Source organism: Elephas maximus, chromosome 1, assembly GCF_024166365.1.
Source record: "Elephas maximus indicus isolate mEleMax1 chromosome 1, mEleMax1 primary haplotype, whole genome shotgun sequence".
Taxonomy (NCBI): Eukaryota; Metazoa; Chordata; class Mammalia; order Proboscidea; family Elephantidae; genus Elephas; species Elephas maximus.
The window spans coordinates 1,980,848-2,005,268 of NC_064819.1; the positions used below are offsets into that span (position 1 = coordinate 1,980,848).

At 48.2% G+C, this 24,421-nt stretch overlaps 1 protein-coding gene across 10 annotated transcripts in view; it reads left to right on the forward strand.

The window, feature by feature from the left end:
* Window positions 1-24,421, forward strand: part of BOC (BOC cell adhesion associated, oncogene regulated) — a 92,377-nt gene that overhangs the window by 6,875 nt on the left and 61,081 nt on the right. For 2 of the 10 annotated variants that reach the window (XM_049876536.1, XM_049876526.1), the window contains exon 3: window positions 506-647. The exons of the other annotated variants lie outside the window; for them this stretch is intronic. The gene's annotated coding sequence lies outside the window, so the exon portion shown is untranslated. The remainder of the gene's footprint in view (window positions 1-505; window positions 648-24,421) is intronic. 10 annotated transcript variants of the gene reach the window in all.

Below are 24,421 nucleotides of genomic sequence, written 5' to 3' on the forward strand. Positions count from 1 at the left end.
TTCCTTAGTGGGTAGTAAACGAAACCAGCTGCCATCGAGTCAACCCCAGTTCATGGTGACTCCATGTGTGTCAGAGTAGAACTCCATAGGGTTTTCATGGCTGTGACCTTTTGGAAGCCGATCACCAGGCCTTGTTTGAACCACCAACCTTTCAGTTGGCAGTCAAGCACTTAACCATCTGTGCCTCCTGGGGACTCTGCTCCGTGGACAATAGGCTTACGTATTCTTGAGACTTCAGATTTCAAGATCAGAGTGGCTTTTAAATTTTAGGAACGTTAAAACCTGGAATATTTACACAGAATGCAGAATGTCCGAAATCTGGGTCTTACACAAGTTTCTAAATCCAGTTACTGCATTGCTTTTGGGCGGGTGGGGAGAAGAATGTGTGATTTTCCCCCTTTCTCATCTATGCCAGATTTTAGCCGAGAATCCTAGAAACACATGCTTGAATTCATCTTTTTTACCGTTCAGTTCCATTTACCCTTTGTTCTCCTGCCTGCCGTAGATTTGCTGAGCTCTGAAATCATTCCCAGGGTGCCAACGAGGGGACATTTATTTTAGGGACAAGTGAGAGCCTCTGGGTTCCCCAGATGCCCAGGAACCTTGGCTGCTATGGATGTAAATCCCACACAGGATGGGAGCCACAGGTAAGGGCCGGGGGAACAGTGTCTGGGCTGGAATTGGACACTCTTGAAGCGAGACCTCCCCCACCTTCTCTGGCCCTGCCAATATTTGTCCAGATTAGTCTCAGCAAATGCCTTTTCTAGTCTGAACTTACCTAACATCACAATCCCAGCAGGCTTATGAGGTATGGGTCCCAGTTAATTGGGGAGGAAAATTGGGGGTTCTGGGTTTATTCATTTTCTATGAAAGCAGAGGCTACTCTTAATTATTTCACAAATCATCTCCCCCCACTTGACTGTTTTTTCCTTTCTGTCTAATGGATGTCATCCCACAGTAATATTATAATAGCTCTTCCTTTTTACATGACTGCGTCCAAGGGAGATGGTTTAATAATGCAGTAGGTCAACAGAGTGCCCATTTTTGCAAGTAAGACAACATAATGAAAATACACTGCTGTTTACCCCATCAATATGAATGCATGTTTTGTAGTGAAGGAGTTATACAAGAACCTGCTGTATTATAGCCAAGAGTTAGATTCTAATGAATCATCCACTATACCTGCCTTTAAAACAATCACCTGCACCCCTCCGTGGATACCTTTGGTGGTCTGCCATCTGCGCAGGCAAAGCCGGCTGCAGGTGAAAGCCCCCCATCAGCGGCTTTCATTTCACAGCCTTCTGGTATAGAGGGAGGCTGAGGGCTCAGCCTGGCTCCAGCCTCTCTGGCCCGTGGCAGTTTGCCAGCAAGTTTCACTGGGTGGTCTTTGACAATGGGAGAAGGAGGGGTGGGGAGCTCAGCTCTTCTCAAAGGGGAACAACAAGGTGGCTTTCTATAGGTGGGTTTCACGTTGGCAACCAGTGCCCTTGTCACTAAAACACCATAAAGGTCTTGAGTGTGGCTGAAAAGAATTGAACAGGTTGCCTGAAGGCGGTGTGGTGCAGGAGGTAATTTTTGTTCCTCTGGTTTCACCCTTGAAGCCCAGTGTTTATTGGCGTGCCTCCCTCCCGAGGGGGAGCACACACAAGCAGCAGGCACCGCTCATAGTGTGAGGCGAGAGCAGAGAAGCAAACCTCACAGCCCAGCCTCTCACCCCACCGCTCAGGGAATCCGCAGTAGAATCAAGGGCTGGCCAAGACTGTGCACCTGAGCACTGAAGGTAGCACTGCCTGCCTGGCTGGTTCTTCAGCTGATAGAGAGAATAACAACAACTACCACTTAGTGAGCCCTACTATGCGCCAGCACGGTGCCAAACACTGCAGGTATTATCCCATCAACCTCCAGCAGTCCCAAGAAAATGTACAGTATTATCCTGTTCTGCAGATAAGGGGGCTGAAGCTTAGATATTCGCAGCGACTTGTTCTGGGTCTCACAGCTGGTAAGTGGCAGAGCCAAGATTTCATTGCTGGTCTGTCTGACTCCCCAAACTCAGGCTTTGCAGAAAAAAACAAACAAACAAAAAAAGTCTAGACAATCCCCCCCACCCCCAAAGGAGAGCCTGTTACCTTGAGAGAATTCTTTCTTTTGCAGCTAACAAATTGTAAGGGCCGGGGGTGGGGGCATCACGAGACTGGCCCTGAGGGACACGGGTTTAGCACTGAGACCACCCTGTTTGCAATGGGTCAGCAGCACCAGGGAAGCCAGCCTTTGTTCTGCGCAGGCAGCGGTGAAAGCTGCTCCCGTCTCGGGTCTGATCTCACACATGTCTCCTGCCTTTTGGTTTTCTCCTGGGACATCACCTGAATGAGCTGCCCTGAATCTCTGCTTCCACTCTAGCTGTCTGTTGAATCCGTTCTTCCCAGGACCTCTGCAAGTCTGATCAAGCAGGCCTTCTGTGCCCGTGGTCGGGGTGGAGCAGGGAGGGGTTGGCTCAGCAGATACTTTCCTGGTCAGGCAAAGTGGCAGCTTGCACAGAAAAACACCCTGGGGAAGTAAGTAGCATCTTTGACAGACAGGTAACTGACAGGAGATGGTACCTTCCAGGCAAACACTCACAGGGCAGCCAGCAGAAAGAATTCGACAGGCAGTTACCTGCAGAAGACGAGACAGACCTCTCCTCACTCACCTGTGAGAGAGGTGAAGATCTGGCTGGGGAGAACCTGTAGTTATCCTGTTTCTTGCTTTTTTTTTTTTTTTTTTTAACAAGCATGGAAAGCCTGAAGCCAGGGAGTTCTGGGTTAGGACAGACATGAGAGACCTGGCTTTGTTGTTGTTGCAATCAGCTGTCTTTGAATTGGCCCCCGACTCACGGCAAGCCCATAAACAACAGAAGGAAACACTGTGCGGTACTGTGCCATCCCCGTGATCGATGCTGTGATCTGTAGGGTTTTCGTGGGCTGATTTTTGGGAGTAGCTCTCTAGGCCTTTCTTCCCAGCCTGTCTCAGTCTGGAAGCTCCGCTGAAACCTGTTCAGCGTCATAGCAACATGCAAGCTTCCACTGACAGATGGGTGGTGGCTGCGCCATGAGGTGCATTGGCCAGGAATTGAACCAGGGCCCCCTGCATGGAAGGTGCACATTCTACCACTGAACCACCAATACCACCTGGCTTTAAGATATAATTAAGTGACTAGCTAGTTGGGCAACCAAGAGGAAGTCATGGAAACCCTGTGCTTTGTCCACTAGCTGCCTTCTCAGGGTGCTATAAGGCTGCAGTGAAATGGCACAGGAGAACACTTGTGATCCCAGGTGTTCCTGCTCACCTCGAAAGCCCCAGGCCTCTGGTGTCTTAACTCAAGGAGATAAGAAATTCTGTGAAACTAGCCAGAGGTCAGTCTGGGCACCAGGAATATGTCTTCTCTCGTGGTTGTGTCTTTGTTTTCTGAGAGCAGGAGCCTGAGATGAACGTGGCTTAGTCCTATTGCCAGGCACCCTTGTGGATCCCTCCAGACTGGCGGTCTTCTCCTCCCTTGTGGGAAGAGGCAGTGAAGGGCCTCGGGGTCCACTGGGAGAGGAAAAGAACTTGTGGCAAGAGGATTCTGGTTAACATCCTTCCTGAGAGAGGAAGGTAAGGAGGAGTCTGGGGAGCTCCCAAGGGAGCCCACCTGAGAGGACAGAAGTCAGGAGTGAGCACTGTTAGAAAGAGGGCAGAGTGCTGGGGAAAGAGGGAGTATTACAGGAGCGAGCAGCCTTGCTGGGACCCCTGCCAGGTCTGAGCTCCTGCAGTATTCTGGTGAAGGGCAGGCTTTGGAACCAGACGGGCCTACAGTGTGCGACCCTGGGTAAGTTACCTAAACTTTAAGACCCCAGTTTCTTATCGTTGTTGCAAAGAGGACACTAGAAAGCACGTGAATTGCGTTGTGAGCATTTTGTACATAGTACCTGTTGTTGCAAATGCAAAGGGAACTGGAGTGAAAGGACAGCTATTGATGGGTTTGAGCAGCTGAGAAGGATAAGTAGGTAGAAGGTGTGCTCATGGAACTCCCCATTTCAAGGTCTACAGAGAGAAACGATGAGGAGATGGGAGAAAGCCAAGCCCACAGTGGGGATTGGTCCCTGCCCCAGATGCAACTTTATGTACCAGAGCTCAGGCTTAGCCCCTGGGTAGACAATTCCCATCCAGCCTCCCGTTCGGTTTCTTCCCCACCTTGACAACTTCCATTCCACCGGTTGTACCAGAAACCTTGGCATCATCCTTGACCCTGTTCTTTCTCTCATACTCCGCTTTCAATCGGCAAGTTATATTGTCTTTACCTTCTCAGTGTATCCAGAATTCTACAACTTCTCACCACCCTAGTCTTCTATCAGCATTTCTTGCCTGGACTATTGCTGTAGCTTCCTCAGTGTTCCCCATGCTCCTACCATTCCCTGACACCCCTCCCCACCTCCAGCCCAATAGTCCATTCTTCACAGGCAAGTCAGTGTCACACTCTGAAACATAAGCCAGATGAAGTCGCTTCTGTGCTCAAAACTCTCCATGGTCGCCCATCTTACTCAGAGAAGAATCAAAGTCCTTTTGATGTCCTCAGCCCCAACTCTTGCTCTTCCCATCTCCTTTCCCCACCCCCTTGCCCACGCCCACTGCCACATTGGCCTGCTTGCTGCGCCACATACTAACTGAGCAGTCCCTCAGGGGCTTTGCCCTTTGCCTAGAAGGCTCCTCCTTCAGATATCTGCATGGCTCCCTCCTTCACTTCACCCCAAACCAAACCAAACCCATTGCCATCAAAGTGATTCTGACTCATAGTGAAGCTATAGAACAGAGTAGAGCTGCCCCATAGGGTTTCCAAAGTGGATTGGAACTGTTGACCTTTTGGTGAGCAGCTCCGCTCTTAACTACTGCGCCACCAGGGCCCCCACTTCACCCTTTATCAAAGGCCACTCTCCTCATCACTGTTTCTCTCTTCAGCCTAATTTTTTTTTTTAACGTTATCACCTCCTGGCATATATTTATTTGTTCTTTTGTTTATTGCCTGCTTCCCCTCAAGATCCAAAGACCCATAAGACCAGGAGCTTCGCTTTGTTCCTCACTGTCTCCTCAGTGTCCAGAACAGTATCTTGTACACAAGAGGTATGCAGACACTTTTTTGCTGCTCTGCAGAGCACTTCTGGATCTCAGCGGGGGTGTGACAAGGGTTTCAAACAAAATGAAGTAACTGTGTGTGGATCTATATAAGAAAAATGCATTCTAGAGTACGTGTATACAGGGGGATGGGGGAGAAGCACTGAGAATCCTAATAATATTAGACCTTCTGTTTAGAAAAGCGGAAAGCACCGTGTTAGGCCATGGCAAAAAGAACCCCGTTCTTCCTCTCTTCCCCAAGGCGGCTGACTTCGGGAATGCCTGTTTCCCATCTGTAAGGTGACAGCAAGAAAGAATGGCTGTCTGCCCCCCCCCTCCATTCGTCACTTGTTATTGGTAGCTGCTGTCCACTTGGCTCGACTCCTGGTGACCCAGTGGACAATGGAACAAAACACTGCCCAATCCTGTGGTTGCGGATTGGACCATTGTGATCCATAGGCTTTTCACTGGCTGATTTTCAGAAGTAGGTTGCCAGACCTTTCTTCCCAATCTGTCTTAGTCTGGAATCTCCACTGAAGCCTGTTCAACATCAGAGCAGCATGCAAGCCTCCACTGATGGATGGGTGAACGCGGTCTCCTGTATGGAAGGCAAGAATTCTACTGAACTACAGCTGTGGTCCATTCATCCCTTATGAGAATTTACTGAATATCTATTTTATGCCCACCACTGTGTGAGGCAGAGAAGCCTGGCTCATTCCTTCTGTTACCAAGAGCTTATTGTCTGGTTACTCGTCTGGGATTTCCCAGGTACACCTGGGCCATCCACCTTGCTGCTCCACTCCTTTAGCACAGTAACCCTTTATCGTCTTCCGTGGAACATGTGGCTGGCAAACCTTCAGGAGCGGCCGGTGTCTGGGCTCCACATCTGGTAGTGTGCAGACCTTCACATCCCAGCACGAGATTCAAGGGCGGTGGAGCCCACGGGCTGTTTGCCTTCCTCCTCAGTAGTTTGTTTTACTGGCTTGGGAGCTGTGGAGGGAGTGGTGGCGGAGTGTGCTTCCCCCTGGCTGGCAGGGCTCCCGTTCATCCCACTTCCGGTGGCCACAGGCCCTGCCACCTCAGGAAGTCACTGCTGCAGCTGGGCCCAGCCTCCAGTGGTGTCTGTGTTGAGCCCTGGAAGTGATTGAATGCTGAGGGCCTGTTTTGTGGTCATTAGGGAGGAAGCCCAATTAGGTGCAAAGGGACTGAGAACATTTTCCCTGCCAAGAGGTACTTCTTTCTTGGGTTAGCCTCTTGAGCTAAAATTCCCTGGGAGTTTGATGGAGGACCCCCTAACATTCAGAACACCCTCTGGTCACCCTGAACAGTGAGGCTCTCTGGGGTGTGGGTGGTGTGGGGTTTTAGAACTGGAGCTTGAGCAATCCCATGCCACCTCTGAGCCAGCTAAGGGGAAGGAAAGTGCAGGTGAATGGGTGTTCTGAGCTGGTCACCCCATTGAACCAGGATGAAAAGTTCCAAGGGTAAAGAATGGGGGTAAACTTGGTAGAGAGAGCCCCAACTCTGGGGAGCTGGGACTTAAATTTTTTTTTCTTTTTTTTAATTGTTCTTTAGATGAAGGTTCACAGAACATACCAATTTCTTATCAAACAGTACACACATTTTTCTATGACACTGGTTAACAACCCCGTGACATGTCAACACTTTCTTCCTTCTCAACCCTGGGTTCCCTATTACCAGCTGTCCTGTTCCCTCCTGCCTTCCAGTCCCTGCCCCAGGGCTGGTGTGCCCCTTTAGTCTTGTTTTGTTCCATGGGTCTGTTCAGTCTTTGGCTGAAGGTTGAACCTCAGGAGTGGCCTCATTACTGAGCTGAAAGGGTGTCTGGGAGCCATACTCTCAGGGTTCTCCAGTCTCCGTCAGGCCAGCAAGTCTAGTCTTTCTTTTTGAGTTAGAATTTTGTTCTACATTTTTCTCCAGCTCTGTCTGGGACCCTCTGTTTTGATCCGTGTCAGAGCAGTCAGTGGTAGCAGCCAGGCACCATCCAGTTATACTAGACTCAGTCTGGTGGAGGCCATGGTAGATGTGGTCCATTAGTCCTTTGGACTAAACTTTCCCTTGTATTTTTAGTTTTCTTTATTCTTCCTTGCTCCCGAAGGGGTGAGACTAGTGGAGTATCCTAGATGGCTACTCACCGAAGTAGATGTAGAACATATTCTTTATAAACCATGTTATGCCAGTTGAGCTAGATGTTCCCTGAGATCATGGTTCCCACAGCCCTCAGCCCAGCAATTCAGTCCCTCAGGGAGTTTGAATGTGTCTATTGAGCTACCATGACCATGCCTTGTACAGGCAGTCCATAGTCTGCCCATCCATGGCTCTCCTGAAGCCGCTGTGTAAGTGGAGGTTAATACTACCGTTCCCACGTTCATCCCTGAAGACTCAGTGAGCACTGTTGTGAGGGAGTCTTGAAAGCCCTTTAAACTCATGAGAATGACATTCTCTCCAGGCAAGCTGCCCCTGTTGCTCTCGGTAGTTATGGAATCAAGGGATCCCTCTGCACCCCTATCTTCCTGGGTCCAACTCCAGACTCTGGGAGGCTGAGATGACAATTGCTGTCTGTGGAAGCAGAGGACAGTGAATTACTGAGCTGCATCAGCGTGGAACCCCTGTCCCTGACCAAATCCAGCCTTCACCCCAGGGTCACCTTCCTCACATCTGCCCCCCAGCAGGTGCTGTGAGAGACCCGAGAAGGAACCCCAGGCCAGCTTCTGCAGGTACCTGCCAGGTAGTGTGGGTCCATGAGAAGGACCACGTCTTCTGAACCAAAAGACAAATAGGTGACCGACAAAGCACTTAGTACTTTCTGATTAGTGTAAAAAAGAAAAAAAAACAAAAAACCCAACAGGTCAGAAAGGCTCATTTTATAAATATCTGTGATGCATTTTTTAAAAAACCATCTTTTAGCCTCAGAAATGGCATCCCGTGCAGTCGGGCCATCCAGAACCATGGCAATGCTGGGTGGTCTGCTGGAGCGGGAGGTGCAGAGGCTTGTGGGGGCACAGCACGGACCCCGTGCCGGTGGGCGGGCTCTGTGTAGCAGTGGAAGGAGGTCCAGCGGTGTGGTCGGGGCCTTCCCATGCACTTTCTCTCTGTAGCAATCTAGAAACCAAAGCAAGATCTGATCATACTCAATCCCCACTCCAAAAAAGTCAGCCTGCTTGGCAGTGGAACAAGGAAGCTCCCTAATAAGTAAATTCCTGCATGCTTTGAAAGTCAGGAAGTAAAGAGGAACAGTGTGTCCAATTGAGATGGAATCTTAAGCAGGCGGAACAAATTTTCCCCACACGGGAAATAACCAAAATGCCGGTGCTAAAAGCCTTGGTCTTGGTGGGGGCAAGGCAGGGAGGCCTTGTTTCTTTGCACTCAGCCAAGATGAGTGTGTTCCGCGGCCCCAGGTTGGAGGGGGGCGGTGGATTCTGACGTGGCAGGGTCTCCTTTCTGTGAAGAATGTCACCCACCACAGCTCACAATACCCCGTGCAGCCTACCACTCCTCAGACGCTCGAGGTTTCATACTGAGCTGTTTCTGGTTATCCAGGCGCCCAACAGTAAGCTTTGCCCACATGGGCCTGAAGACATGTTTAAGGCTGTCAAAGAGAGGCTTCCAGTTGGTCCATTTACAGATCCGAGTTGAGAACACCCTCAGCCCTGTGCCTGTTGCCCTCAAGACACTGACAAACTAGTTTCTGAATATTTATTAATCAAAATAAGAGGTCATTTCACAGTGAATTGCATTATCCATGTTCTCTCTTTACAGGAGTGCTTGGTTCAGAGTAGGTGCTCAGACCATCATGGTTACCATCATCATCATCATCATTATTGCTTTGCTTTGAGATGGGCTGATAATTTAGCAACTCAACTCTTGGGGGCTCGTATTCTTGGGGAGCCTGACTATTTGAAGAGTTTTGTCAGTTATGGTATGTTTTGGAACTTCCTAGGTGGAGAAACGAAGGAGGCTCAGAAAAAAGCGCTAGTTTCAGAAGTCCAACCTGATTTTCTCTCTGGACCTTGAGGCCTCTCTGCATCTGGTTCTGCAGGCAGGAGAAGCCAGCGCCCCCCGAGTTGGGGATGGGTCATTGTGAGCTGTGCTCAGGGTCATGGGGAAGGCCTTGCATTCTGGTCAGGAGCATGATGGGCAGCCAGCTGGCTCTGAATCTGGAGCCCAGGGGAGCCAGGAAGATAACCCCCTCAGGGTCCTCTGCCTGCTGCCAACAGTCCGCTTATCGGGGTGGGGCGGCCTCTTTGACCCAGGGTACTAGGGAGTGTGTGACGATCAAAGAGAGGCACCCCCCTCCCCCGCCCCCGCCAAGAACCTGAGCACCCGCTGAAACCTGCCTGACAGGGCTATTTGGCATAACTGAGAAGACACTGGGCAGGAGGGCCATGTTTCTGGAAGTTGGTGCAGGGTTGGAAAGACTTGGGAAGACCTGGCTTTAGTCATCCTATTGAAAAAAAACAAGTTTTATTATTATTTTTTTATTCTAAAAACTCAGACATACTCACAAGCAGAAAGAATAATATAATGAACATACGTATGAATGGAAACCCTGGTGGCACAGTGGTTAAGTGCTACAGCTGCTAACCAAAAAGTTCAGCAGTTCGAATCCACCAGGAGCTCCTTGGGAACTCTATAGGGCAGTTCTACTCTGTCCTATAGGGTCACTATGAGTTGGGATCAACTTGACAGCAACAGGTTTGGTTTGGTTTTTTTTGTTTTTTTTTTTTAATATACGAATCACCAAGATGCAACAATTATCAAGACAAATTTTTTTTTTTATACTGCTTTGTGTTCATTACTACGCTGTGTGTGCTGGGTGGGACAAAGAAGGATGTCACAGGGTGACGCCTTCCAAAAGACGTGTGTAGTCCAGACTTCCCACCCCCTCGAACCCCTCCATCCTGGCGGTGGAGTGGAAGGAAAGAAGACTCACCTGGGGACTCAGGTCTGATTGGCAATTGTTCTGAGAAGTTTTTGTTTGGGTCCTGCATCGGAAGTTGAGTTTGAGTGAAAGCTTATCCTTTATCTTCGTATTCCCAGGGCCTGGTATTTAATGGATGGTCAATGAGTATCTGTTGACTTGAAGGCAAGGGGTTTCAGGTGACAGGTGGGTTTCAGTTTGGACAGGCCTAAGTAGTGTTGATGCTTAGCTCATCATCTTGAGTGAAAAAATGCACAGGACAGGTGAGGGCTAGAGGTGAATGAGGCGGTGTTATCAGGACAAAGCCTCGGCAGTGAATGGTTAGGTGTGATCATTGGGAGGGGGGTCCCTTCCTTCTGATTTTGTTGAGAATGTGGTGCACTGGCTAAAGCATTCAGCTGCTAAAAGAAAGGTCGACAGTTCGAAACCATGAGCTGCTCTGCAGGAGTGAGACGCGGCAGTCTGCTTCCATGAAGATTTACAGCCTTGGAAACCTTATGGGACAGTTCTGCTCTGTCCTATAGTGTCACTAGGAGTCTGAACTCAATGGCAGTGGATTTTTTTTTTTTTTTTTTTTTTGAGGAGGTCAACAGCAGAGAGCTGGAGCCAAGCTGCTCCCTCCTGGCTGCCAGATTCCAGCATCTGCAGGCCCTGGGTGTCTACGGTGCAGGATTCTGAGAACCAGGGCCCCAGCTCCAGACTTGTTTTTCTGGGTGGCCACAAGCAGTCTGCAAGCCACCCAGTCCACCAGGCCCACGTGCCATTCCAATGACTGTTGCATCCATTTTGGAATTAGCAAGAGGGGGTGAACAAGGAACAGGACTTTTTCCGGCGTGGGGAACGGGGTTGTCTCTGGCCTCGGGAGTGCTCTGCACCTCCACTCCCCGTGCCTCTCTGGAGCCGGGGGTAGTGGCCTGGGGGGTGCTTAAGGGGTGTGAAAATGGGGTGTTGGAGGAAGATGAGGGGACAGTGTGTAAGCACTTCCCTTGGATCTGACCCTGGGGTGCAACCACAAAGTGCCTGAAGCCTGGTTGGTGCCGACTGTTAAGCGCTAAACTACGAACAGAAAGGTTGACAATTCTAACCCACCTGGAGGCTCCTCAGAAGCAAAGCCCTAGGGATCTACTGAACAGTCACAGCCATTGACAACCTTATGGAGGGCAATTCTACTCTTCAGCACATGGAGTCGCCATAAGTCGGAAGTGACTCAACGGCAGCTGGTTTTACCAGTGGGGCGCAGCCACAGTGAGGCCTCAGGTAGGGTGTGCCAAGGCCCACTGACAGCACGGGGCGTCTTTGGTCCCCACTTCCATCAGCAAACCTGTGCCTCCCATTCCCTGCCTGGTCTTTTTCAGCGTGAACTTCTACTCTATCCTCCCTCCATACGCACATGGTGTATATGAGTGTTCTCATTTTTTTTTTTCTTGGCAGAAGTTAAGACACAAGATGGAGTTGGAAAGAGATGAAACCCTTCTGGGTATATATGTCGGGCACCTCACAGCTTCATTCCTGGAGTGGGAGGGCAGAGGGAGGGGCCAGGCTGGAACTGGGCTCTGAGGTGGGGGTGGGCATTGTCTCCTCCCCAGCTGGACCAAGGTGAAAAGCAGCTTCTTCCAGAAGGCCCACTGGAGGCTGAGCTGTTAACCCTTTGGGTTGTCAAACAGCAGGGCCCAGCGGAGCCCAATCACTGGTAATCATGGGTATGGGAACCCTGGGTCGCCAACTTCCCTTCTGTGCATCTGTGACCTCTGAGACTGTTGCGATTCTCTTGAAGGAGTCACTGAGGGCACCTCAGGCTTTGATGTGCAAGCTTTCAGCTTTGCCACTATGCTTGGAAGTCTTTTCTCTCTCCTGCTTACCTTGTCCTTGGCGCCACCCCTCCACACCCCCAGGGGTAGTGTGACCCAGCTCTGAGGCACAGGATCCCAGTAAGGTGGTGACTGACCCAGCAACTTACTGAGTGTCCCCTTTTGTCCTATGGAGGCTGCCCTGGTCTTCAAAGTAAGTGCTCTTTGCAGAGGTGTCCTCTTCTTGAGAAAGCCGGACATCCGCAGGCCCAGGCAATATCTGGGGAACTCGAAGAGAAGCTTTCTGGAGATATATTTTGTTAATTCCTTAAAATGTCTCAACATTAAATTTATGAAATGAAAAAAAGGTTCTTTATCTTTAAAAAGATTACAGGCGTTTCTTTAAAATAATACAGTAGGGAACATTTTTATGCAAAACTGTCAGTTCCAACCCTCGCATCTGAAATGGACAGGACATTTCTGGCCGATGTTCTTCACAAAGTGATCGCCAGAGTTCTCAGCCCTTGCTTACGGTGACCAGGGAAGAGTTTGGAAAATGCTGCTCCCTGAGCCCCACCTGCAGAGGGGCTAATTTAATTTGTCTGAGGCACTGCCTGGGCATTGGCACGTGCCCCTAGGTGATTCACATGTGCAGCCAGGATTGGGAACCACTGCGTAGTTGTAAGAACAGAGGAAGATGGGAGCCTAAGTTAAGAAATGGGAAGAAGTTTATTGTGTCTCTGTACACGCTGGTGCATATAACTGGGATCTGAGACTCAAAGTGCTGCTACCAATTTTTGGAACAGATTCAGGCACGCAGACACCCAGGAATGACTGCGTGCATGTGTGCGCCCGTGTGTGTATGCGTGTGCATGTGTGTGCATGTGCATGTATGCGTGTGTCTGTGTGTGTATACATGTGTATATGTGTATGTATGTGTGTGTATGTATCGGGGGGAGGCTTTCAGAGATGCAGGTGCAAGGCATGTCCAGGAGTTGGGGCTCAGGACGCATGGTGGGAACGTGCCAAGCCAGCCTCTCCTGAAACATGGTGCCAGGTGCCCGACTCCAACCCAGACTTATGTTGTTTTTTTTCTGCCTTTCTCAGTTCTTCTCTGGAAAACAATTCATTCTATATCTGCTTGAAGCTGACGCAGACTTCAACGCTAGCAGATAGCCCTGGCTTTGAATCCTTTAGTTGAGCAAATTGCTTAATCGCTCACCTCAATTGCTGCATCTGTAAAATGGGGATAAGAACATCACTGACCTCATAGGTTTGTTGAGAGGTTAGACAAGATAATGCGTATTCATTACCTCATTGTCTTACACATACCAACTCAATAAATGGGCAAATGGTTTTCTTTGTTTTGTGCTGAGAATGATGGTTTCTTCTGACACTAAATATTTGCCTTAATCTCATATTGTGACAAAACCTGATGTATTAAACCCAGTGACTTTTAATTATATATACAGATCAGTTAATTAGGAAATTAGTAATGTGGCAGGAAAAAGGCAGTCTCTAAATGCTGATACACCCAACATGGTAATTTCACCAGAAAAAAAACAACAAACTAGTTGCCATCGAGTCAATGCTGACACATAGCAACCCTATAGGACAGAGTAGAATTGCCCCACAGGGTTTCCAAGAAGCAGCTGGTGGATTTGAACTGCCGACCTTTTGGTTAGCAGCCAAGCTCTTAGTCACTGTACAACGAGGGCACCAGACTGGATAGTATATTTTATACAGGTTACTAAACTAAATAATTTCAAATCTGTAAAGGTTGTGAACAAAATATTAAATGTGTTTTCATTTATTCCCAAAATATTTGTCCATATAGTGTGGAAGTAACATGATCCTGGAATTAGAGGAGATGGTCTTTACAACACCCCTAAGAAGCCAAATGTATGAGGCAATGAGCAACCTTTTATGATCCAAGGGGTTGTTGGGACCATAGGGAAATGAGACTCCCCAGCCTATGGGAAATAATAAGATGATAATGTTAGCCATGACATCATAATATTTTGGGATAACTTCCTTTTTTTTTTCAGATTTTCGTTTTTTAGTTCCCAAAGTGAAACTGTATACCCACTTTGAATATCCCTGAAGTGTTAAAGTAAAACGTACAAGTCATTTGAACATCAGAGATGCCAAAATTTGAGTGTCTCCTGGCTTTCTCTATTCCAGTCTGAATAACTAAACCAAACCTGTTGCCGACGAGTCGATTCCAACTCATAGCAGCCCTATACACCGCATATTCTTATGTAACTTTTTTTAAGAAACAGAAATGGGATCATACTGTTTTGCAAGGTGCTTTTGGGACTTTCTCCAGGAACCTCTTAGGCCAACACTTCTCAACGTGTATTTGGCAAAGTTATCATCACTAATGGTACTCTGAGAAAAAAAGGTAGTGTGGCCAGGTAAGGCCCAGCCTGCGGTCAGGTAAGGCCCAGCCTGCGGTCAGGTAAGGCCCAGCCTGCGGTCAGGTAAGGCCCAGCCTGCGGTCAGGTAAGGCCCAGCCTGCGGTCAGGTAAGGCCCAGCCTGCGGTCAGGTAAGGCCCAGCCTGCGGTCAGGTAAGGCCCAGCCTGCGGCCAGGTAAGGCCCAGCCTGTGGCCAGGTAAGGCCCAGTCTGTGGTCAGGTAAGGCCCAGTCTGTGGCCAGGTAAGGCCCAGTCTGTGGTCAGGTAAGGCCCAGCCTGCGGTCAGGTAAGGCCCAGCCTGTGGCCAGGTAAGCCTAGACTTCAGTGAATGCTCTAGTCCCTTCTAGGTAATCCAAGGTGCATAATAGCATATTAAAGGCTCTGAAAATCTTACAGTAAAGAAACTTGATGAGCTTTTCTTAACATAGCAATTCCCTAAATTACCTGGAGCTATTGAGAAGTGCCTGGTGGCACCGTAGTTAAGAGTTTGACTGCTAACCAAAAGGTCAGCAGTTCGAATCTACCAGCAGCTCCTGGAAAACCCTATGGGGCAGTTCTATTCTTTCCTATAGGGTCTCCATGAGTCGGAATCCACGCGACTGCAACACCCTCATCGCCCATCTATAACCCTGTGGGGTAGGCAGGAAGAAGTCTCATCTATTCACTTAATCAACAAATACTGAGTTCCTACTATGTGCAAAGCTCTATGATAGATGAGATACTGAGGCTACAATAATGAGCAACATAGCGTAACCTGGGGCCTTAAGCATGGTGTTCCCCAACAGCATAGAGCCAGGACTGGCCACACTAGGGATGGATTGATGGATTCCTGTCCTGGGGTGCACCTGGGTAGGGCAGACCCTCCCCTGGGGGAGCCTCTCTGCAGCTGGTGGAGCCCAGGAGCAGGAAGTGTTCCCCGCCCTTCGGCAGCCTCCCCAGTTCCCCACATTTGCTGTAAACAATGGTGCCTGATCCAGCTGGCAAGGCTCCATGTGTTTGTTTTCTCCGCTTGTGCCAGCCTTGCACCAGGGCCACTGGGCTTCACGAGCTGGCGGGGGAGGGGAGGGCTTCTAGCAGAAGGCAGGGACTGACAGATAGACGGACCAGAGCAGGCTTCACGTTTCCAACTTGGTGTTTGTTTCAGCTTTAGGTGGTTTAAAAGAGCGTAGGACTTGAGAAGGGGCATATTGGAGGTGGGGTGGGGGGACTGAGGATATGTATTTGGGGTCAGGGAGGTTGTGAAGAAAGTGGGTTTGTGTGGGGTCAGATGGGAACCAAAGTAAACTGTCCTGAACCCAAAGCACACTTCCCCGCTGGACATAAAGGTGTTCGCGGTGTGAGGACTTGGGGGATGTCTGTCTGTCTGTCTGTCTGTCTGGAGACAGAGGTAGTCAGTGCACACGCCCAGAGCAGGATGGGGGGAGAGCCAGCACTGGGGTGTCCTACCCCTGAGATATCAACCTAATCTTAAACCTCTTTGGGGAGTCCTGGGTGGTGCGAATGGTTAAGCCTTCATCTACTAACCAAAGGGTTGGTGGTTCACCATCCAGAGGTACCGCGGAAGAAAGGCCTGGTGATCTTCGGAAAGATCACAGCCCTTGAAAACCGTACGGAGCACAGTTCTGCTCTGACACGCACGTGGTTGCTGTGAATGAGAGTTGCGTTGACAGCAACTGGCTTTTTTCTTTTTTTTTAAACCTCTTTGAATGAAATACTAGGACTGAATCCTGAATCTGCAGTAAGACTCCAACTAAGAATATTCATAAAAAGTGACTCTAGAAGGAGTTATCCAAATTTAGTAAGATGTTGTCATTTATTGAACACCTTCTTTGTATCAGTCATTACTCTAGATGACTTATTAATGTAACCTGCCTTTCCTTCAACATCCCTGTGTGGACAGATCTTGCTGTCCTTCGACAGACTGGTTCCCCTTAAAATCCAGAGTAAACTTTTCTTGTTAGCAGGGAAGTCTAGGAGAGGCATTGTCCACGTTATTGTGCAGCCAGATGCCTGTAAAGAGTGGTGACTTCTCGTCCTCCATCTTGGCCCTGACTGCAGCAGGTCAGCCAACTTTACCTCAAGGCTGAGCTTTTCATTTAAATGCTTCTAATTTCCCGTGAGCATGCATGAGTGTGTTAGGAATTGGGGTGTTTGTGTGTGTGTGTGTGTGTTACGGGCTGAGGGTGGTTTTGCCCGCTTTTTGCTTGAATCGGAGCCCTGGTAGAGCAGTGGTTAAGAGCTTGGCTGCTAAGCAAAAGTTGGCTGTTCGAATCCACCAACCGTTCCTTGGAAACCCTAGGGGGCAGTTCTACTCTGCCTTGTAAGGTCGCTATGAGTCAGAATCAACTCAATGGCAGTGGGTTTGGGTTTTGGGGTTTTTTTTTTTTTTTTTTTTGCTTGAATCAGCCCCGGAATCAGGCCAAGAAGCAGCATTCTGATTTTCATTTGGTCTGGGTCACAGAACCTGAGACCTGTTTTTGGGTCATGTGCAAAATATAGCTGTGGACCTGGTACCATGAAAGGGGCTTAGAAAATGACTACATGTGACAGTTTAATTGGATTCAGTGGTAATTCTGTTGCTCAACTAACAGAGTAAAAAGTCTTCTTCACCTCCAAAAAGCCCCTGAGTGCACAGCTTCTCCTGCTAAGAAAACACCTCCCTCCTTGCCCAGTGGCTGCAGTTCTCTCTCCTCTCTGCCAGGACCTTTCACCATTGCCTCTCAGGTCGTTTGTGATTCATTCATTCAGCAGGTATTTGCTGAACACCTAGAACTTTCTTTACTTCTTATGTTTTCAAAAGTATTTAATGATATGGAAATTCGTATGTTAAACGAAAAACCCTGGATAGAAAACCACACATACAGTGGGACAATTTTGTAAAAAAAAAAAACCCACAAAACACATGTGCACACACATATGGGTAGAAAAATACCAGATGAGACAGCATCCCAGCACCAACAGCGATTGTCAATGTGGTGATGGACTGATCATTTTCTACATGTAATTTATTTAGAAAATTCACAAATATGTGTGGGTTTAAGAAAAATCCCCTGGAATGAGTGGGTTCGGTGTGTTAGATATCAACATGCCCTTGTGAGCAAGATCCTCACCATTTCCGACTCCTGAACCCTCCGGTGGAACAGACAGGCAGGTGGACCAGAAGTGGTGGTGTGCTGGGAAGGGCAGTTTCCATGTTCCAGCAGAGCCCGGTGACGACCACTGCTCCTGCGTCACCTGCACAGCCATGTTCTGGGTGTGTCTGTTGACAGGAGGTGGTGTGCCCTCAGGTGCTTACTTCTGTCCTTCACATCCTCCTTCTCTACCTGTCATTTGCAAGCCCATCCCATCCGGAAGGGTAAAAGGATGTGGCTCCGAAGTGGAGTAGGACATGACAAGGTCCTTCTTGGACATGACAATGAGAAAAAGCTGTATCCTGACTGTCTTGTTCACTGAATGATAACCACAGGGGGCCCCCAACCCAAGGGGGTCAGAACAGGGACCGGACACTCAGGCGTCACCTTTCCTTGCTCAAGCTCTGCTTTCCAACAGGCGAGCCCCCTGGGGATGCGCAAACTCAACTCCACGTCTCAAATAGAGTCAGGCCTAGAAAAGGTTGTGGAAGTACATCTTCAGAGCTCAGCAAACACTGAGTGCCTACTGCATGTCCAGGAGAGAGACTTGTAAATGAGTACGTTACAGTACAGTGTGAGACGTGACAGTGTAGGTGACAAAGCTGTGGTTTAAGAGGTCTTGTCAAGTGTTGTTAGCTGCCGTTGATCCATCCGGTCCTGCCGCCATGCCCAGGATCATTTGTAGGTTGGGCGATTGTGATCCATAGGGTTTTCACTGGCTGATTTTCAGAAGTAGACCTGCAGGCCTTTCTTCCTCATCTGTCTTAGTCTGGGAGCTCCCCTGAAACCTGTTCAGCATCACAGCAACACGCAAGCCCCCAATGACAGATGAAGGAAGGCCACACTTGGGGCTCCTTGGCTGGTAATCAAACCCGGGTCTCCTATGTGAAGGGCAAGAATTCTACCACCAAACCGCCAGTGCCCCTCTCTACTGTCACTGGGCTCTAATTACTTCCTTCTACATTGGTTGTTTTGGGAACTCTGAGCCCCAGAAGACTGGGAATTAGGTGCTTCTGTTCCTCTCCAGGCTTTGTATTTTATTTCACTGTTGACGTGGTTTGTATGTGTAGCCCTGGTCATAGGCTGTAAGTAGAAACAGGGAGACAAAGGGCAGGTGGTTTTGTTTTGGCTTTGTGCATTCGCTGAATTCGCAGGCTGGAAGTGAGCCCTTTTCTGGGGTCAGGAGTGGGGATCGGGTAGGGAAGTTTTCCTCTCTATAAACACTTCTCCATAACTTCTTGTCCCAAGTGGCTTACTGTCTTAGTCATCTAGTGCTGCCGTGACAGAAATACCACAAGTGGATGGCTTTACCAAAGAGAAATTTATTTTCTTACAGTCTAGGAGGCTAGAAGTCCAAATTCAGGGAGGGCTTTCTCTGTTGGTGCTGGAGGAGGGTTCCTATTACCCATCTTCCCTTGGTCTGGAAGCATCTCAGCGTCGAAACCTCAGATCCAAAGGAGCGTGTCAGCATAGGAACCTCAGGTCCAAAGGATGCACTCTGCTCCTACTGCTGCTTTCCTGGTGGTTTGAGGTCCCCCTGTCTCTCTGCTTGCTTCTCTCTTTTATATCTCAAAAGAGATTGCCTCAAGACACAGTCCAATATAGTAGACTGAGTCCTACCTCACTAACACAACTGCCACCCATTCTCTCTCATTAACATCATAGAGGCAGGACTTACAACATACAGGAAAATCACACAATACTGGGAATCATGGCCCAGCCCAATACATATACACACTTTTGGGGGGACATAATTCAACCCATGACACCTACTAACTGAGATCTTTTCCCTTTCTCTCAAACAAACAGAGACACTGCGGAGACCGTTATTGTCATTGCCACTGGAAGCATGCAGAGAGGGCACACGCTGGGGTGTGGGGAGGAGAGGAGGCTGTTAGCTTAAGTGATGGTAAATGTTGCCTGTGTTGAGTGGAGACTGAGAGGTCAGAAACTAAGCCTGCTCAAACTCAGGACCCCAGAGCACTCCAAAGACCCCTGTCCACAGGGCTGCTCTGAGGTTCTGTAAAACACTGTATACTACTTAAGGGGTGACTGCTTTTTGTCACCAAAGAATATTTCTTAAACTTCTGAGGCATGCGTATAAGGTAGCAAACTAAGCCCATTGATTAACTCTGTATAGCTTGGAAGGAAGGAACAAAGAGATGATTAGCATGTGTGTCTAAAAACCAAAAACCCAACCTGTTGCCGTTGAGTCGATTCTAACTCATGACAACCCCATGTGTTAAGAGAACTGCTCCGTAGGCTTTTCTTGGCTGTAATATTTACAGGAGCAGGTTACCAGCTCTTTCTTCTGCAGTGCCTCTGGGTAGGTTCCAACTGTCAGCTCTTAGGTTAGTAGTTCAGTGCAAACCATGTGCTCCTCCCAGGGATTCCTCATGTGCGTCTAACCCACTGCCGTCAAGTCAGTTCCTCATAGCGACGCTGTAGGACAGAGTAGAACGGCCCCATAGGGTTTCCAAGGAGTAGCTGGTAGATTCCAACTGCCGACCTTTCGGTTAGCAGCCAAGCTCTTAACCACTGAGCCACCAGGGCTCCCATGTGTGTCCCAAAACCAAAAACCAAACCCACTGCCATCGAGTTGATTCCAACTCGTAGAGACCTTATAGGACAGAGTAGAACTGCCCCCAAAGAGTTTCCAGGGAGCACCTGGTGGATTTGAACTACTTACGTATTGGTTAGCAGCCGTAGCGCTTAACCACTACCCCACCAGGGTTTCCCATGTGTGTCCAGAGTTGTTAAAATGCAACATGTCTTTAAGACTTAAAGGACGTTAACTTAGGAGCCCACCAGGTGGCAATGCCACTGTATGAAAGTAGACCACCAGTGGATGGCTTTCAGGAGGAAAGTTCCGTGACACCCGCCCCCCAAAGTCTTGCATGTTTGCTGTATGCCAGACTGCCTTCTCACACGACCTCATGTACTCTTTTTGGTAGATCAGCAAAGTAGGTATTCTGTCTCATTTTCACAGAGCAAACTAAAGCTCAAAGAGATTGGTTGCCAGGGGCAGACAAGGGGCAGAGCCCGTATCTGCACCCAAGCTTCATGGTTTTTTTTTAATTACCTGATCCTGCCACGTTTCAACTTTTACTTAGTATTCAAGGTATGTCTATAAGCAAAAATTTAAAGTAAGTCCTAAAATCCTCACATGACAAGGCATCAATAAAGGGGTTTAGATGACATCTCTTCACATCTGTAACATGCCAATAGTTACACTCTCTAAGTTGTGAATAAGGAGCCCCAGTGGTGCAATGGTTAAGCACTCATGTGTTAAATAAAAGGTCAGCAGTTTGAACCCATCAGCACCACAGGAGAAGAGACCTGGCGATCTGCCCCCATAAAGATCACAGCCTTGGAAACCCTATGGGCACTTCTGCTCTGTCACATGGGGTTGCTATGAGTCAGAACCGACTTGAGCCAACTAACAACAGGTTATGAGTATGAAAAGTGATCATCATATGTGTGTAGCACCCAGCACAGAGCTTGGCAGGTAGCGAGGACTCAGTGAATTTCCTTCCCTTTCCCACGTCTCTGCTGCCATCCTTCTTCCTTCCCACGCCCTTTTCTTGATCTCTTCAGGCCTGAGCCTGTCCTTCTCTTTCTCACTCAATAACTGTATTTCTCCCTCTTTGCTGCCTCTTCCCGTCCCAGCCTCGGGCTCAGGGCGGTGGTGATGCTGGCTTAGACTTTGTGTCCTCCTGAATTAGATCTTCCTGTGGGCCCATGGCTGTAGGAAGTCCAGAGCCTCAAGCTTTGTTTGGTGTTTGTTTTAAGGAAAGAGATGAGTAGGAAAACCACAAGCCACAGGGACATCTGTAGGGCACTGACTGGGTCTCCCCTCCAGGCCTGCTCACATTGATTTGGGGGCCATTTGATTTTTCAAAATAAAGACCATGGTTACAGTCAGTGTTTGAGAAACCAAAAGGCTTTTCTGCATGCATATGTTTTTAGCTCCACCACTGGTAACCGTTTGTCTCTCTCTCTGCGTCCCTCCTTCACGTCCGTGGGTCAGATTAACATTCCTCCTCAAGCTCTCGATTTTAGATATGAACAAACCCTTAAATTCGGCGAGCATTCAATGAACCCCTAGGACATACCAAGGCTTCTCGAGGTATGAGGGTTACTGTTAGCTGCCCTCGAGTCATGGCGGCCCTGTGCGCAACACAGCAAAACACTGCCAGGCCCATAGCATTTTCATTGGCCGATTTTCGGAAGTAGATGGCCAGACCTTTTTTCCTAGTCTGTCTTAATCCAGAAGCTCTGCTGGAACCTGTTTAGCATCATAACAACACACAAGTTTCCACTGACGCATGGGTGGTGGCTGCACATGAGGTGCACTGGCCTGGAATCGAACCTGGGTCTCCTGCATGGGAAGGCAAGAAGTCTACCACTGAACCACCAATGATGCCCCCAGGTACAAGGATTACCAAGACAAATCTGATGCACCCTTGCCTTCAAGGAGTTCATAGTACAGGCTTGGAGGGGAGAGGGAAGAGGCAAACTACAGAAAGGTATGTGCTCAAACACACAAATCATTGTGGAAATGTTATCATGGTGTGCAAAGTGCTAGAGGAATTAGGATGAGGAATGGTCACAGGAGGCTTCATGAAGGAGGTGATGCTTGAGGTAAGTTTTAAAGGATAATTAGGAGTTCCTTTGTGAAAAGAAGGGACAAGGGAAAGGTGGTTCAAGTAGAAGGAACAGAGTATGCAAAGACATAGAAAAAAGCAAACCAAACCCACTGCCGTAGAGTTGATTCCGACTCATAGCGACCCTATAGGACACAGTAGAACTGCCCTGTAGAGTTTCCAAGGAGTGCCTGGTGGATTTGAACTGCCAACCTTTTGGTTAGCAGCCGTAGCACTTAACCATTACACCACCAGGGTTTCCGCAAAGACATAGAGGGGGTGAAAATTCAGCTTGCCCAGATTTTAGTGCTTATGGGAGGAAGATACTAGAAAGGTTGGCTGGAGCCTAGTTCTAAAGAGCCTGGAGGGTATGAGAAGGAGTTTCACCTTTATTTAACCATCCTCAACTGGGGAGCTATCAAATGTGAGTCTGTTTGCTTAGATGCTTGTTGAACTCCAAAGGAGAAAAAAATCACCCAGAATCCCTGTGCGTTTTCAAATCAACTGGTTTTATTTTTTTCATGTTCTCTTCCAGGCCACACCCAACCACTCACATGCTTTTTTTTTTTTTTTTAAATGTGATTTATATTGCTCTTCCTTAACATTTTAAGCATTTTCCATGTCCCTAAACTTTTATTTGATCTTGGAACCCCTGGTGGCGTAGTGGTTAAGAGCTACAGCTGCTAACCAAAAGGTCAGCAGTTCAAATCCACCAGGTGCTCCTTGGAAACCCTATGGGGCAGTTCTACTCTGTCCTATAGGGTCGCTATGAGTCGGAATCGACTCGACAGCAATGGGTTTGGTTTGGTTTTTGGTATTTGATCTTGTAATTATTGTTTTTAATGGCCGCATAACAGTCCACCAATTATTCTGGCATAATTAACTTACAGGTGCGTGGTAGCACAGAGTCAGGCAGTGTTTCCTTCTGTTGTGCATCGGGTGGCCACGAGTCAGATGGCCAACAACAACAGCAGTATGGCAGAGTGAAAAGAACCCAGCGTTTTAGAATCAGGCCAGCCTAATTCAAATCCTGGTTCTGTGATGTACCATCTGACCTTGGGTAAGCTATTTAATCCCTTTGAGCCTCAGTTTCCTCATAAGTATAATAGGATGAACATACTCCTATCATGTAGGGCCATTGTGAAAACTATCAAATTAAATGAATTATGAAGTGTACCTGGCAGGTGGCAGTGTGGAGGCGGATTAGATGGGGAAAGGGGAGAGCCAGGGAGCCAGTTGTAGGTCTTGAGAGCTGTGCTGTCTGATATAGGAGTCTTAGCGCGTGTGGCTCTTGAACACTTAAAATGTTTTTAAGAATTGAGATGTACTATATCAGAATCTACTCGATGACACTGGGTGGTTTTATAAATATAAAACACATGCTAGATTTAGAAGACTTAACATAAAACAAGTTGTAAAACGCCCCATTAATATGTATATTTTATTATGCTTTAGGTGGTTTACAGAGCAAGTTTAACGTTAAACAATTAATACCCATGTTGTTTCGTGACATTGGTTGCCAGCCCCACAATGTGTCAACACTCTACCCTTCTCGACCTTGGGTTCCCCATTTCCATTCGTCCAGCTTTCCTGTCCTTTCCTGCCTTCTCGTCTTGGCTTTTGGGCTGATGTTCCCATTTAGTCTTATATACATGATTGAGCAACATGTGTTATTGTTTGTTTTATAGGCTTGTCTAAGCTTTGGCTGAAGGGTGAACTTCAGGAGTGACTTCAGTACTGAGTTAAAAGGATGTCCGGGGCCCAACCTCTCAGGGTTTCTCCAGTCTCACCCATTAATATTTTTTTATATTGATTGCATGCTGAAATGATGTCTTGGATATATTGTGTTAATTAGAAGGTATTAGGAAAATTAACTTCCGGTTTTTTACGTGGCTACTAGAAATAAGGATCCCTGGTGGTGCAGTGGTTAAGCACTTGGCTGTTAATTGAAAGGTTGGTGGTTCAAACCCACCAGCTACTCTGCAGGAGAATGATATGGCAGCCTGCTTCCGTCAAGATTTACAGCCTTGGAAACCCATGGGGTAGTTCTACTCTGTCTTGTAGAATCCCTATGAGTTGGAATCAACTTGACGGCAGTAGGTTTACTAGAAATAATAAAATTATATACGTGGCTGGTGTTATATTCTGTTGGACAGCACTGCTCACGTCAGGGTTAGAGTCAGATCAGATACTGGGTGGGAAATCAGGGACAGGCGGGAGGGTCAGGGACCGGTGGTGGAGTAGGTGGTGAATCGTCAGGGTTTTAGGGAAGAGTAGATAAGTTTGAGTAGATAAGCAGGTTGTTAATGGGTGTCCTCTGAGCTATGAAATGGACGGGAAGGATTTCGTCTACGCTCAAGTAACTGTCCTTGCTTCCCTTAGG